The sequence below is a fragment of the Oncorhynchus clarkii genome, chromosome 4, assembly GCF_045791955.1.
Source record: "Oncorhynchus clarkii lewisi isolate Uvic-CL-2024 chromosome 4, UVic_Ocla_1.0, whole genome shotgun sequence".
NCBI classification, from domain to species: domain Eukaryota; kingdom Metazoa; phylum Chordata; class Actinopteri; order Salmoniformes; family Salmonidae; genus Oncorhynchus; species Oncorhynchus clarkii.
Genome location: NC_092150.1, coordinates 20,648,130 through 20,663,758, shown reverse-complemented (window position 1 = coordinate 20,663,758; position 15,629 = coordinate 20,648,130). Strand labels below are relative to the sequence as shown.

General features: G+C 42.8%; 1 protein-coding gene across 1 annotated transcript in view; it reads left to right on the top strand.

The window, feature by feature from the left end:
- The window catches only part of LOC139406575 (metalloprotease TIKI2-like), a 105,938-nt gene that overhangs the window by 4,229 nt on the left and 86,080 nt on the right, over window positions 1–15,629 (top strand). The window lies entirely within an intron of this gene.

Genomic DNA, 15,629 nt, shown 5'->3' with positions numbered 1-15,629 from the left:
GGGCTGGAGGTTTGTGGATTTAGGGGAAGGGAGACGTCTTGGGAGGAGATGGTGGAGAATGTAGATGACAATGGGAGGAGAAAAATAGTATTAGAGATGGTATGCTTCAAAGCTTTGTAGATGGTTTTAAAGTTATGAATGTTCCTGAGCTGTACAAAACAAACAGACATGAGAGCTGAATCAGCTGACAAGGTGTCAGGATGACAGATGTTAGTGAAGGTGGGAGTGTGGGAGGGGTAGCTCTCTTTTTCCTGGGGTGAATGCCTGTCTGTGTCCTCATGATACTACCACTGCTAGTATCTTGCTCTGTAACTTAACACTGAAAGATGGACAGAATAGCCTAATTACTTGATGACATAAACATAGGGAGTATCCTTGTTTTATATCTCCTTGGAAGGGCTGTAGAGGACGGGCAACAAGGAGGTCTAAATAAATGATGGCCCAGGAAGGGTTAGGCAGAGGTCAACTCAAGTGTATTTTTCCAAACTCTGGGAGGTCCAGGTATGTCTTTGATGAGCTAGGACTGGGAGGATGTTCCCCTGTAATTTATGCTCATCCGTGTGCTCTCTGGTCCTCAGAGAGCGACATACGCACACACACACACACACATTCATGGATGCATACACACACATACACAAGCACACATTCACGAGCACACACACACACGCACACACGCACACACACGCATGCACACACACACACACACACACACACACACACACACACACACACACACACACACACACACACACACACACACACACACACACAGTGTAACAGAATCTCGGAGTGCCTGGGCCTCCATGTGACAGGCTACGAGGCTCCTGCGCTAATTTGAGAGGCACTGGCCCCACACAGCTTCTCCTCTTTCATCAGCACCTCCTAACTACGCTGTCAAAGAGCAAACACACACGCACACGCACACATCCTACTTTCCCTAACCCCTAACCCTTACAGTTAACAAAAACCCTAACCCTAACCCTAACCCTAACCCTAACCCTAACCCTTAACCCTAAAAGTTAACCTAACCCCTAACCCTAACCCTAACCCATAACCCCTAACCCTAACTCCTAACCCTAACCTTTAACCCTAACCCTAACAGTTAACCTAACCCCTAACCTTAACCCTACACATAACTCCTAACCCTAACCCATAACCCTAACCCTAACAGTTAACCTAACCCCTAACCCCTAACCCTAACAGTTAACCTAACCCCTAACCCTAACAGTTAACCTAACCCTAACCCCTAACCCTAACAGTTAACCTAACCCCTAACCCTAACCCCTAACAGTTAACCTAACCCCTAACCCTAACCCCTAACCCTAACAGTTAACCTAACCCTCCAACCTAACTGTATCCGTAACCCCGAACCCTAACCCTAACTCTAACTCCTAACCCTAACCCTAAACCTAAACCTAACCCTAACTCCTAACCCTAAACCTAACTCCTAACCCTAATTCCTAACCCTAAACCTAACTTCTAACCCTAATTCTAACCCTAACCCTAATTCCTAACCTAACCCTAAAACTAAGCCCTAAGCCTAAGCCTTTTTCCTTGTGGGTACCGATGAAATGTCCCCACTTTTGGTCCCCACAAGGATAGTAAAACCAAAAACGCACACACAGTTGCCTTGCACATTCGTGGGAACCTGGAACACAACTGCCCTACATCAGAGCAATTTTGCAGAGTCAAGGCATGCACTGCTTCTCAATGTAGTAGTATACAGAATACAGTGATAATTTAAGGGGTAGTTAAAATGACCATACCTGGAGCTAATACTATACCAGTACAACTCTAAGTGTCATTCCTGTGATTTGGTCGTCACTAGTTACCACAGCCACAAAGTTGTAAACCTTGCCTATCTACAATTTCTCTTCTTAAAATGTGATTTGAAACCTAACCCTAACCTTAACCCTAACCTTAACCACAGTGCTAAACTTATCCCTAACCCTGACCTTAAATTAAGACCAAACAGCACATTTTTGTTTTAATAAATTTTTACAATATAGCCAATTTGGACTTATATCCAATGAAGACTTGAGTAAATCAACAATACAAAGTGTTGGAGGACTGCCTGCCTTTCTGTTGTTCCTGGGAACAGACCGTTTTATGAGGCAGGTGTATTGTTGGATACCATTTGTGTTGTTGGAGGTTATTTTCATAAAATCTGGATAATGAATAACTTAAGTTAAACTGTGTAGTAGAATGGACTTTTGGACCTTTGAGCTCGAACCACCCCTTTCCAAATGGTATGAAATAAGTTCAAAGCCTTAAAGGAAAGTGACATGGAAACAATTATAGTCAATTATTATAATTTGAGATATAATTTGAACACTATGGTTGATTGAATCTCTCTATATGGTTGATTGGAACAAAGATGAGGTCAGATAGACTGAAAAAAGTGAGAGAGAGTGAGAGAGAGAGAGAAGAAAAGTACAAGAGAGAGTGAGTGAAAACGAGGGAGAGGAGGGAAAGAGTGATGTGCATCATGTCAGTGCGAACCCTAATCTGAAACATGAGCTCCACTTCTCTGGTGGGAGATCTGACTTGGGAACAGTTCCAAACCCTGCCGGCCCACATTATTATTTTTTCCCAATAAAAGTAGCTGCTTACAATATCCTGTAACTTGCTGCTCCCGCATCGCCAAGAGGGTCTCCGAAACATAAAGGCTGGTGATTCATCATCTGCCATAAGCTTTTCATAGGCACCTGGCCCCTGCACAGTCAGTGACCTAGAAATGTGTAGCTTGACCTGGGGCATGGGCTAGCCCTAGTCAGCCTCCTCTCCCCTCCCTGCCCTTCGGCTTCTCAGCATGGGGACAGAGTGGCGTCACTGGCTCAGCCATCGCTCTGGGTCCCCCGACCTCACAGAAAGTAATCTGTCCCGATGAGAGGTGGAACTGATAAAAAGTCCACCCCCCTCGTTGAGTAGTGCATCCTGTGGCAGCTCAGTGATGGAGGTGGTGGTACAGGGACCAGGCCAGTGTGGAAGCTGGGCTGCTGGGCCCTGAGAGGTTGGCGCTGGGCCCTACAGACAGAGCTTTGGAGCTCTCACAGACCTGATAACACTTTGGTTTCTGTGTGCAGCAGCACTGAGGCAGCAGTGAGGCTGTGGAAACAAAGGCAGAGGGAGAGCATGTTTAATCTCCAGAGCTATGGAGGGCGATGCAGGCCTACAGCTGGGTGGGCCAGCCAGCACCAAACTCTCTCCAAAGGCATGCTATCTGTACTGAGGGGGAACCTGTGGAAAGCCAGGCCGTCTAGAGGGGTGCAAGCTGGTCACCGACCTTTGTGAGAGTGTCAACAACAACCACACAACCGTCTCCCTCCCATTCCCTCGGCTCAGTGCGTACTTCTATATCTACATCTAGACCTTCTGCTGCCTGCTACTCTCTCTGCCTTTCAGCGTCTGGCCTGGTGTATAAATATCCGTATTTATTTACTCTGGGTCACGTTGCAGCCGAGGCACAGGCCCTTGTCGGGGGGAGATGACATCACAGTTGTGACCCACACACACATTCATGAACACGCAGAAGTGCACCCACCCACCCACCCACACACGCACGCACGCGCACACACACACACACACACACACACACACACACACACACACACACACACACACACACACACACACACACACACTCCCAAGTCTCCGCAGTTGTATTGTCACCTTAGCAGGGCCAAATCTAGTTTCTCCTCAGCAGGAGTCATGGTGGCAAGGAGGTGCCCGGTGGTGCACTGTGACAGAGACGTCTATTTCAATCAGAGTTTTGTTTCTCTGGTTTAATGGTATGGGGTGAAGATTATACTCTGAGATGGTACCCTGTGTGACCAGGGAAATGAAGATCTCCCTTGTCTCGACAGGGTCAGGGAGATCGCCGACGAAGACGAGCTGTGTTCAAAACACATCACCCGGGTGTCATGTCAAATCATGACAGAACACTTCTCATTGTGTTCATTGGACGCTGTCATATAAATAATGCATATTTAAAGGGAGGAATTAGGTATCTTACCAGTCTATATTCAAATATTTACATTCCATGGCTGATGAGTAAGGATGGGTCTGGAGCGCTCCTCTGGCCGCAGGGCCTGATGACGAGTGATGGAAAAAACAGTCATCTCCTCTGCTCTCTGCTCTGCTCTGCTCCCTAACCTCCTGGCTTCTTCTGGCTCCATGCTCCCTCCCTTTGTCTCGCTCGCTCTTTTTCTCTCCATATCCTGGGGCTCTCCTTGTCCCACTGCTGAACTGTACACACCTGTATCTGCACACACAGAATAGAAGAGGAGACTAGGAAAATATACTGTAGTGCAAACACAGGGCCTCTCCTACACTATTGCTTCTATGGTTGGTACTAAGACACTGCTACTACATTGCTACAATGTTGTTATAATGTTCAGAAAAAACACTCCAAAGGAAACACTAGTAGACGTACAACATCCATCCTCTTTTCGAGTGAAGTTAGAGAACAAGCCTTGTACGACTCCTAGTACAAATATGTGGAAAACTGGCAACAGGTATCAGACAGGATATCTGTTGGCAGGCGGGCAGAGGGGAGGGGAGGGCGGGCAGACGGCTAACCAACCAACCACTGCTCTAATGACTTAATTGGCTGCTTAATGACTAAATTGCCCTCTGCTATCCAGAACCACTTAGACTATTATACACTGTCCAGAACAGAGGCTGAGGGTAGAACCCAGTGAGGCGGAGAGAAAGGCCAAACGTAGATGTGGAGTGAGGCGTGGGTAGCTAGTGATAACTGTAGCTACTGGATATATATTTTGGGGTCATCTGGGTCCATTTTCAAGTCTGTGGAAGCCTACAGTGCCTTCAGTATTCATACCCCTTGGCTTATTCCACATTTTACACATACATCAGTCAAAAGTACCAGTCAAAAGTTGGACACACCTACTCAGGGTTTTTCTTTATTTTTTGTATTTTCTACATTGAAGAATAATAGTGAAGACATCAAAACTATGAAATAACACATATGGAATCATGTAGTAACCAAAAAAGTGGTAAACAAATCAAAAAATATTTTTGATTTTAGATTCTTCAAAGTAGCCACCCTTTGCCTTGATGACAGCTTTGCACACTCTTGGCATTCTCTCAACCAGCTTCATGAGGTAGTCACCTGGAATGCATTTAATTTAACATGTGTGCCTTGTTAAAAGTTTATTTGTGAAATGTCTTTCCTTCTTAATGCGTTTGAGCCAATCAGTTGTGTTGTGACAAGGTAGGTGTGGTATACAGAAGTTAGCCCTATTTGGTAAAAGACCAAGTCCATATGATGGCAAGAACAGCTCAAACAGAAACAACAGAAAAAAACTTTTCAAGATCAGGACTACACACTGAGCGTAAATATATATATTGATTGATTGATTATTCCCGAATGAGTGAGTGTTCATGTGCAAAGGTTTAGCATTTCAATTGTTATAATTATCAACTTTGGTGTCTTATCTCAGTCGACCCCCACTTCCCTTTTGTCCACCAAGCCGCGATGCCGGTTTAGCCCACTAGTGCACATTCCCCTATCATTTCCTTGTAACCATATCTACTGTTTGTTTATGCCTTTCTGTGAGTACATAGTTAGTAAATAAATGATTTAAGACAATTGATGTATTGATGACTCATAGTGAAGACTGGGTTCGTGCAGATAACCAACAATTTACGACGTTTGGAATGAGACTAACGTGAGGTAAAGAATAATTAATTAATCAGAAGACTAAGTGATCAGATTAAAATATCTGAAAGTTATATTAGGAAAATTATAACTTTGTAATCTGAATATTTTCCTTGGTGCCCCGACTTCCTAGTTAATTACAGCTACAGTACATGATTAAGTAGGTTAATCACGTAATAATAATTACAGATAATTTTTTATAAAGATTCATCTTCAGTTTAATGATGCCAAAGACACAACAGTTGTCTTGGTAAGGAACTCCTGCACAGGAAGTTGGTGGTACCTTAAGTGGGGAGGACGGGCTCATGGTAATGGCTGGAGCAGAATATGTGGAATGGTATCAAATACATAAACACATGGTTTCTTTCATGGTTTCCAGGTGTTTGATGCCATTGCATTCGCTGCTTTCCAGCCATTATTATGAGCCGTCCTCCCGACAAGCATGCCTCCACTGAACTCCAGTGGCCTTGACCTTGTGTTTGAGGTTATTGTCCTGCTGAAAGATGAATTTGTCTGTTGGAAAGCAGACTGAACCAAGTTTTCCTCTAGGATTTTTCCTGTGCATAGCTCTATTCCGTTTCTTTTCATCCTTAAACACTCCCTTCCTTGTCGATGACAAGCATACCCATAACATGATGTAGCCATCACCATGCTGTAAATTATGAAGAGTGGTACTCAGTGATGTGTTGTATTTGCCCCAAACATAACATTTTGTATTCAGGGCCATTAACATCATTATCCCAGAAACCCTAGACCCACGACAATTTGCATACCTCCCCAACAGATCCACAAATTCCCACCTGGACAAAAGGAAAACCTACGTGAGAACACTATTCATTGACTATAGCTCAGCGTTCAACACCATAGTGCCCTCAAAGCTAATCACTAAGCTAAGGACCCTGGGTCTATACACCCCCCTCTGCAATCCTGGACTTCCTGACGGGCTGCCCCCAGGTAGTAAGGGTAAGTAACAGCACATCTGCCACGCTGATCCTTAACACAGGGGCCCGTCAGAGGTGCGTGCTCAGTCCCCTCCTGTACTCCCTGTTCACCCATGACAGCATGGCCAGGCAAAAACATTGACAGGTCAGGGAATCAGCCTCAAAATCCTTCATCAGTGATTTAAAAACACCAATCGGGACAAGTTCTTCCAAGACGATGGCGCAGAGTACATAAAGCCCTTTTAGCAAATTCAGTTTGGACATTTGGAACAGTTAGCAGGATAAAGTCCAGCGAACGATGAGAGTACCCACCACATTTCTGAACAATAAAAATGCACAAATAAAAAGGTGGTAAATGCAAAATGGCTTTGTAAATAAAAGTATACCAGTGACTGAGCCTATGAGTGACTAGAGAAGGCCAGCCAACCCTGGTATACAAAGTGCAGTGGTGTGTAAGGGTTTTGCAGTTTAAAATACATCTCAAAGTGCCATGGTAAAGAGTGTCAATTGATCTCAAACACTGAGCGGAAGCATTCATATTTAAAATATCCCTCCCTATAGGGAGGAGGTCAGAGACCTGGCGGTGTGGTGCCAGGACAACAACCTCTCCCTCAACGTGATCAAGACAAAGGAGATGATTGTGAACTACAGGAAAAAGAGGACCCCATTCTCATTGACAGGGCTGCAGTAGAGCAGGTTGAGAGCTTCAAGTTCAAGTTCCTTGGTGTCCACATCACCAACGAACTATCATGGTCCAAACACACCAAGACAGTCGTGAAGAGGGCACGACAATGCCTATTTCTCCTCAGGAGACTTAACAGATTTGGCATGGATCCTCAGATCCTCAAAAAGTTATACAGCTGCACCATCGAGAGAATCCTGACTGGTTGTATCACCGCCGCGTATGGCAACTGCTCACCCTCCGACCGCAAGGCAGTACGGTAGTGTGTATGGCCCAGTACGTCACTGGGGCCAAGCTTACTGTCATCCAGGACCTCTATACAAAGCCGTGTCAGAGGAAGACTCCAGTCACCCTAGCCACAGACTGTTCTCTCTGCTACCGCACGGCAAGCGGTACCGGAGCGCCAAGTCTAGGTCCAAAAGGCTTCCTAATAGCTTCTACCCCAAGCCATAAGACTCTTGAACAGCTAATCAAATGGCCACCCAGACTATTTGCATTGTTACCCCCATTTTTACGCTTCTGCTATTCTCTGTTTATTATCTATGCATAGTCACTTTACCTCTACCTACATGTACATATTACCTCAATTACCTTGACTAACCGGTACCCCCTCTATATAGCCTCACTACTGTTATTTTATTGTTGGATTTTCTTATTACATTTTTTTATTTATTTATTTTTTGCTTCAGTTTATTTTAGTAAATACTTTCTTAACACTTATTTTTCTTAAAATTACATTGTTGGTTAAGGGCTTGTAAGTAAGCATTTTATTGTAAGGTCTACACCTGTAGACCTTACAGTGAAAGATCGACAGGTGTAGACCGGCGCATGTGAAAAATACGATTTGATTTGATATAGTTCATTTCTTTGCAAATGGGAGGCGTGCCTTATTGCAAATGGGAGGCGTGTCTTATTGCAAATGGGAGGCGTGTCTTATTGCAAATGGGAGGCGTGTCTTATTGCAAACGGGAGGCGTGTCTTATTGCAAATGGGAGGCGTGTCTTATTGCAAATGGGAGGCGTGTCTTATTGCAAATGGGAGGCGTGTCTTATTGCAAACGGGAGGCGTGTCTTATTGCAAATGGGAGGCGTGTCTTATTGCAAATGGGAGGCGTGTCTTATTGCAAACGGGAGGCGTGTCTTATTGCAAACGGGAGGCATTTTTTGGAGTATTTTATTCTGTCCAGGCTTCCTTCTTTTCACGGTCATTTAGGTTATCATTGTGGAGTAACTACAATGTTGATGATCCATCCTCACTTTTCTCCTATCACAGCCATCAAACACTGTAACTATTTTAAAGTCACCATTGGCCTCATGGTGAAATCCCTGACCGGTTTACTTCCTCTCCGGCAACTGAACTAGGAAGGAAGCCTGTATCTTTGTAGTGACTGGGTGTATTGATACACCATTCAAAGTGTAATTAATAACTTAACCATGCTCAAAGGGATATTCAATGTCTGCTTTTTTTATACCCATCTACCAATAGGTGCTGTTCTTTGCGAGGCATTGGAAAACCTCCCTGGTCTTTGTGGTTGAATCTGTTTCAACTTCAATGCTCGACGGAGGGACCTTGTAGATAATTGTATGTGTGGGGTACAGAGATGAGGTATACAAAAATCATGTTAAACACTATTATTGTGCACATTTTTACTCCTGAACATAATTAGGCTTGCCATTACAAAGGGGTTAAATACTTATTGATTCAAGACATTTCAGCATTTTCATTTTTAATTCATTTGTAAAAATGTCCTAAAGTATAAATCCACTTTGACATTATGGAATATTGTGTGTAGGTCAGTGACACAAAATCACAATTTAATCCAAGTCTGTAACAACAAAATGTGGAAAAAGTCAAGGGGTGTGAATACTTTGTGAAGGCACTATATGAGACTGTATGTCTATTCTAAAGTTAGCTTCATGATAGATCTATATCCCTGTCGTCTGGAGAAACACCATGTCCCCTCTAGCATCTCTGAATACCTGGCCAGAGGAGAGGACCTCGATCAGTAATGAATTCACCACATTGTCACTGAGCAAAGTGCTGTTGAGGTAGCCACTATAATGAGACAGAGTGGGCTAGATAGAGTGCTATCCCATACCGTTGGGTTCCCAGTGCCAAAATCATCATTTTTTTGTATCCCACATTCCTGTTTTAAACAGAGCACTGGTTCCTACCTTTACTTTAATGGCCTGATGTCACGCTATGGGTCATCCTCCTACGCCTGCTCTTTCTCTCAGAGCTGACACTCTCTCCTCTTTCTCTCTCTTTCATGGGTCTCGTCTCCTCCAGCCAGCCCAGGTCTGTGATGTATTAAAGGGTGTCATCACACTAACCTCTCCTCTCTCTCCCTTCTCTCTCTCTCTCTCTCTCTCTCTCCCTCTCTCTCTCTCTCTCCTCTCTCTCTCTCTCTCTCTCTCTCTCCTTCTCTCTCTCTCTCTCCTCTCTCGTTCTCTCTCTCTCACACACACCACAGTGACCAATGCAGTTGAAACACACTCACATACAGATGTAGGATCTTAATTTGATCACCCTGTTGCAGGATAACTTTCCTGCAATGCGGGACATTTAAAACTTGTAGTGTATTTGAGGTTTACATAGACTTCGGAAGTTTGTCATTTTTACTTTGAAATTTACATTCATTATAAACCAACATAATAATTCACATTTCCTGTTGGTGTTCTCACTGTACCTCTGGTCAGGGTGGGTTGGTTGGTCTGTAGAGGCGAAGCCACGGCAGGGCCAGGCTAAGCAGAGGCCCTGCCAGATTGAACACTAGCCCACCCAATCAGGCTGGCTTAAAATATATAAATGAAATAAATTCATTTAATTTGTTGTCTGTGTTGTCTCCGAACTAATCAGAAATGTGTAAAAATGCACTAGTAGGGTCCTGGGATATAATTGGTTGTACCCCCCCCCCCCCCCCCCCCCCCACACACACACACGTAGCTTCTAGCTAACTGTGCAAAAAAAATGTAACCCTCTGCAGTTCTTTGCTAATGCAAACTAACGCTAGCTAGTCACAAGTTATGGCAAAACAAAGTTCACTCATGCGCTTTTTCAAATAGCCACTGATGGAGGATGAAGACACAACACCTGCTCCACTACCTCCATCGGCCGAGTCCAATCCTTCAGTCGTCGTCGGCCCTTTAGTAGGCTAGCTTGTGATCCCATGAGGAGGTTTGTATGGCTACTGCATCGACTTCCACAGCACAGCTAGCTCACCATCCCCCGGCCCGCCTCATTTTCAATTTTATTGGCTGGAATACAGTTCGACTAGGGATGCTTTTTTCTGTAAAATGTGTAGACATTTCCCCAATGCCACTATGGAAGGCCAATACATGCTTCAAGCACCAGGCTAGCAAACCTCACTCTTTTGTACTGGATACATTTGAAGGCTACAGTTCAAGCCATTGCTATCAAAGCCTGGGTCATGTTTTAAATCAATCTATTCATTTGTAGAGAAGAATTGTGATCATGTCAAAGTGGTTCTGGATATTGTTATGTTATGCGCTAAACAGGACATACAGTTGAAGTCGGAAGTTTACATATACTTAGGTTGGAGTCATTAAAACTTGTGTTTCAACCACTCCACACATTTCTTGTTAACAAACTATAGTTTTGGCAAGTTGGTTAGGACATCTACTTTGTGCACGACACAAGTGACACAGCTTGTAAAATTCCAGAAAATGATGTCATGGCTTTAGAAGCGTCTGATAGGCAAATTGACATCATTTGAGTCAATTGGAGGTGTACCTGTGGATGTATTTCAAGGCCTACCTCCAATCTCAGTGCCTATTTGCTTGACATCATGGGGAAATCAAAAGAAATCAGCCAAGACCTCAGAAAACAAACTGTAGACCTCCACAAGTCTGGTTCATACTTGGGAGCAATTTCCAAAATGCCTGAAGGTACCACGTTCATCTGTACAAACACTAGTATGCAAGTATAAGCACCATGGGACCACGTAGCCGTCATACCGCTCAGGAAGGAGACGCGTTCTGTCTCCTAGAGATGAACATACATTGGTGCGAAAAGTGCAACTCAATCCCAGAACAACAGCAAAGGACCTTGTGAAGATGCTGGAGGAAACAGGTACAAAAGTATCTATATCCACAGTAAAATTAGTCCTATATTGACATAACCTGAAAGGCCGCTCAGCAAGGAAGAAGCCACTGCTCAAAAACCACCATAAAAAAAGCCAGACTATGGTTCGCAACTGCACATGGGGACAAAGATTGTACTTTTTGGAGAAATGTCCTCTGGTCTGATGAAACAAAAATAGAACTGTTTGGCCATATTGACGATTGTTATGTTTGGAGGAAGAACACCATCCCAACCATGAAGCATGTTGTGGGGTTACTTTGCTGCAGGAGGGACTAGTGCACTTCACAAAATAGATGGCATCACGAGTAAGGAAAATTATGTGGATATATTGAAGAAACATTTCAAGACATCAGTCAGGAAGTTAAGGCTTGGTCGCAAATGGGTCTTCCAAATGGACAATGACCCCAAGATGGATTCCAAAATTGTGGCAAAATGGCTTAAGGACAACAAAGTCTAGGTATTGGAGTGACGATAGATTAATGAGTCCAGACATTCAACAGGAGCAGCTTGAGACGACAGCCTCCCTACTATTGCGCAAGATCAAAGCAGAGCTCTGGGAATCGCCAAGCACCTATCACTATAATATCTCTTTTGAGGATGCAGAATTAACCATGTTTATTCAGCAACTGCTTCGAAAAGTCAGGGGAGGTCAGGAATTCCCATCCCTTATTGACGTTTTCGACAGCTGCAGTCCTGACATTTTCCCTAACATCAATAGACTAAGTGCCATCATCACCCTCCTATGACTGCATGTACTGTTGAGAGACTATTCTCCCCTACAGGCCGTATCAAAACATCCAGCAGATCTTGAATGCTGACTGCACATATCAACAATCTAGCCCTGTTGTCCTTTGAAAGGGAAGTCAGTGACTCTGGACTATAATTAAATCATTTTCAACACCAAGCTATACCTTGTGCTGTAAAACGTGAAACACACAAGAAAGGTTAAGTCTGAGTACTGTTTATTTATGATTTAGCATAATGTTTTCACGCCTACTTGGGTAGGCCAGGTTTATGTTTGCTGATTCAAGTGAGCTAGTGTATTCCACCCGCCGTGGGATTATGTTTCATGATTTCATTTTTCATGCCTGAATGTCTGTAGAGTAGCATTTTATTATTCAAAGTGAGCTATTCACTTCATATGCAGTACAGTTCAAGATAGCCCTAAAGTGTTTGTATTGTAACATGTGTGTCTGTTTTTCTGTGGCAAAAAGTGTGCACTTTTGGGCTTAATGAAAACACTTTCGCGGCTTTTTATTCCTGCTTGCTTTTTTGTGCAATAAGCTGTTTGCGCATATTCCAATCCAGTGCCGAGCTGGTGTCTGGCGGATGCGCTGACCATGGTCCTGGAATCCACCTGTGGTGCCTGTACTGTAGATCGCTCCTTTGAGTGGGAGTGGCAGATCTGATCTGATAATATGTTGATTATTTCATGAGTTTGGACTGACCACTTCATCCATTATCTGTATTTTGTGACAGTATCATTTTTCCCATTTTATCACTGCACTTGTCTGCTGCTGTATAATCTCTCTCTCTCTCTCTCTCTCTCTCTCTCTCTCTCTCTCTCTCTCTCTCTCTCTCTCTCTCTCTCTCTCTCTCTCTCTCTCTCTCTCTCTCTCTCTCTCTCTCTCTCTCTCTCTCTCTCTCTCTCTCTCTCTCAATATGTTGTTGATAGACATGTTTTGCATTTCATTATGTTTGTTTACTGTCGGACGTGGACTCAGACAGTCGGCCTGTTTTGTCAGCAGTGTTGTAAGCGGTTGTGTAGTTGCGCATTTGCGCTGCCTACTTGGTAATAGTCTAGGGCTTGTTTGTCAAGGGAAATGTTTGTATTTTTTGGGTCAAATTTATTCTGTGTTATGTGTTAAATGATGCAATGTGATTGCACTAATTTTTACTTAAATATGTCTGGGTATTTTTGCTGTATTTCTGCTGGCAAATGTATGCCCAGCCACACAGCAATTTCTACCTCTGCCGCTGGTTATATGAGGTAGCGGCTGATTGATTGCAGACAGGAATGTGACTCAGTGATTTCCTGAGCATCCAAAGTTTCCCTGCCTGGAACCATGTTGTCTGTCAAAGCATGATAAGTAAACATCTCAGATCCAAATCACATACAGTGCCTTCACAAAGTATTCACACCCCTTGACTTTTTCCACATTTTGTTGTTACAGCCTGAATTTAAAACAGATTCAAATGAGATGTTGTGTCACTGGCCTACACAATAACCCATAATGTCAAAGTGAAATTATTTTTTATAGACATTTTAGCAAATTAATTCAAAATGAAAAGTTGAAATGTTATGAGTCAATAAGTATTCAACCCTTTTGTTATGGCACACCTAAATAAGTTAGAGTAAGGTCACATACTAAGATGCATGGACTCACGCTGTGTGTAATAATAGTGTTTAACATGATTTTTGAATGACTACCTCATCTCTGTACCCCACACATACAATGATCTGTAAGGTCCCTCAGTCGAGTATTGAATTTCAGACACAGATTCAACCACAAAGACCAGGAGAGGTTTTCCAATGCTTCGCAAAGAAGGGCACCTATTGGTAGATGGGTCAAAATAAAAAAATGCAGACATTGAATATCCCTTTGAGTATGGTGAAGTTATTAATTGCACTTTGGATGGTGTATCAATACACCCACTCAATACAAAGATAAAGGCATCCTTCCTAGCTCAGTTGCTGGAGAGGAAGGAAACAGCTCAGAGATGTCACCATGAGGCCAATGGTGACTTTAAAACAGTTACAGAGTTTAATGGCTGTAGAATAAAAATATTATAAAAACATGCATCCTGTTTGCAACAAGGCACTAAAGTAATACCGCAAAAAATGTGGCAAAACAATTAACTTTTTGTCCTGAATACAAAGTGTTATGTTTTGGGCAAATCCAACACAACACATCACTGAGTATCACTCTTCATATTTTCAGCATAGTGGTGGCTGCATCATGTTATGGGTATGCTTGTCGTCGGCAAGAACTAGGGAGTTTTCTTGCATAAAAAGAAGCGGAATAGAGATAAGCACAGGCAAAACCCTAGAGGAAAGCCTGGTTCAGTTGGCTTTCCAACAGACACTGGGAGACAAATTCACCTTTCAGCAGGACAGTAACACAAGGCCAAATATACACTGCAGTTGCTTACCAAGATGACATTGAATGTTCCTGAGTGGCCTACTTACACTTTTGAATTAAATCAGCTTGAAAATGTATGGCAAGACTTCCAAATGGCTGTCTAGCGATGATCAACAACCAACTTGACAGAGCCTGAAGAAGTTTCTAAAGAATAATATACAAATAATGTACAATCCAGGTGTGCAAAGCTCTTAGAAACTTACCCAGAAAGACTCACAGTTGTAATCACTGCCAAATGTGCTTCTACAAGGTGTGAATACTTATGTATATATATAAATGAGATCATTTCTGTATTTCATTTTCAATACATTCCATTTGCAAACAAAATTCAAACATGTTTTCTCTTTGTCATTATGGGTTGTTGGGTATAGATGGGTGAGAGAAAAAAATCTGTTTCGTCCATTTTAGAAGTGCTCAGCATATGTGGAAACTCCTTCAAAACTGTTGGAAAAGCATTCCACGTGACTACATCATGAAACTGGTTGAGAGAATGCCAAAAGTGTGCAAAGCTCATCAAGGCAAAGGGTGGCTACTTTGAAGAATCTAAAATCTAAAATCTATTTTAATTTGTTTAACACTTTTTTGGTCACTACATGATTTCAAATGTGTTATTTCATAGTTTTGATGTCTTCACCTTTATTCTGCAATGTAGAAAATAGTAAAAATAAAGAAAAACCCTTGAATGTGTAGGTGTGTCCAAACTTTTGACTGGTACTTTTGACTGATATTTCTGTATTTCATTTTCAATACATTAGCACAAATGTGTCGTTATAGGGTATTGCATGTAGATAGGTGAGAAAAACAATATAAATATGATTTAATCAATTTTGAATTCAGGCTGTAACACAACAAAATGTGAAATAAATCAAGGGGTATGAATACTTTCTGAAGGCACTGTACGTTATAACCACCTCACATTGCTCTCTATATCTGGGTGTTGGTGTGTTGTTGTCTGTGCACAAATGCTTACATTTGTATGTCTATCTGAGACTCATGGTCACAGATCATGGTCACAGATCATTAGCCTTGAGAAATTAAGTGTGTGTGTGTGTGTGCATGTGTGTGTGTGTGTGTGT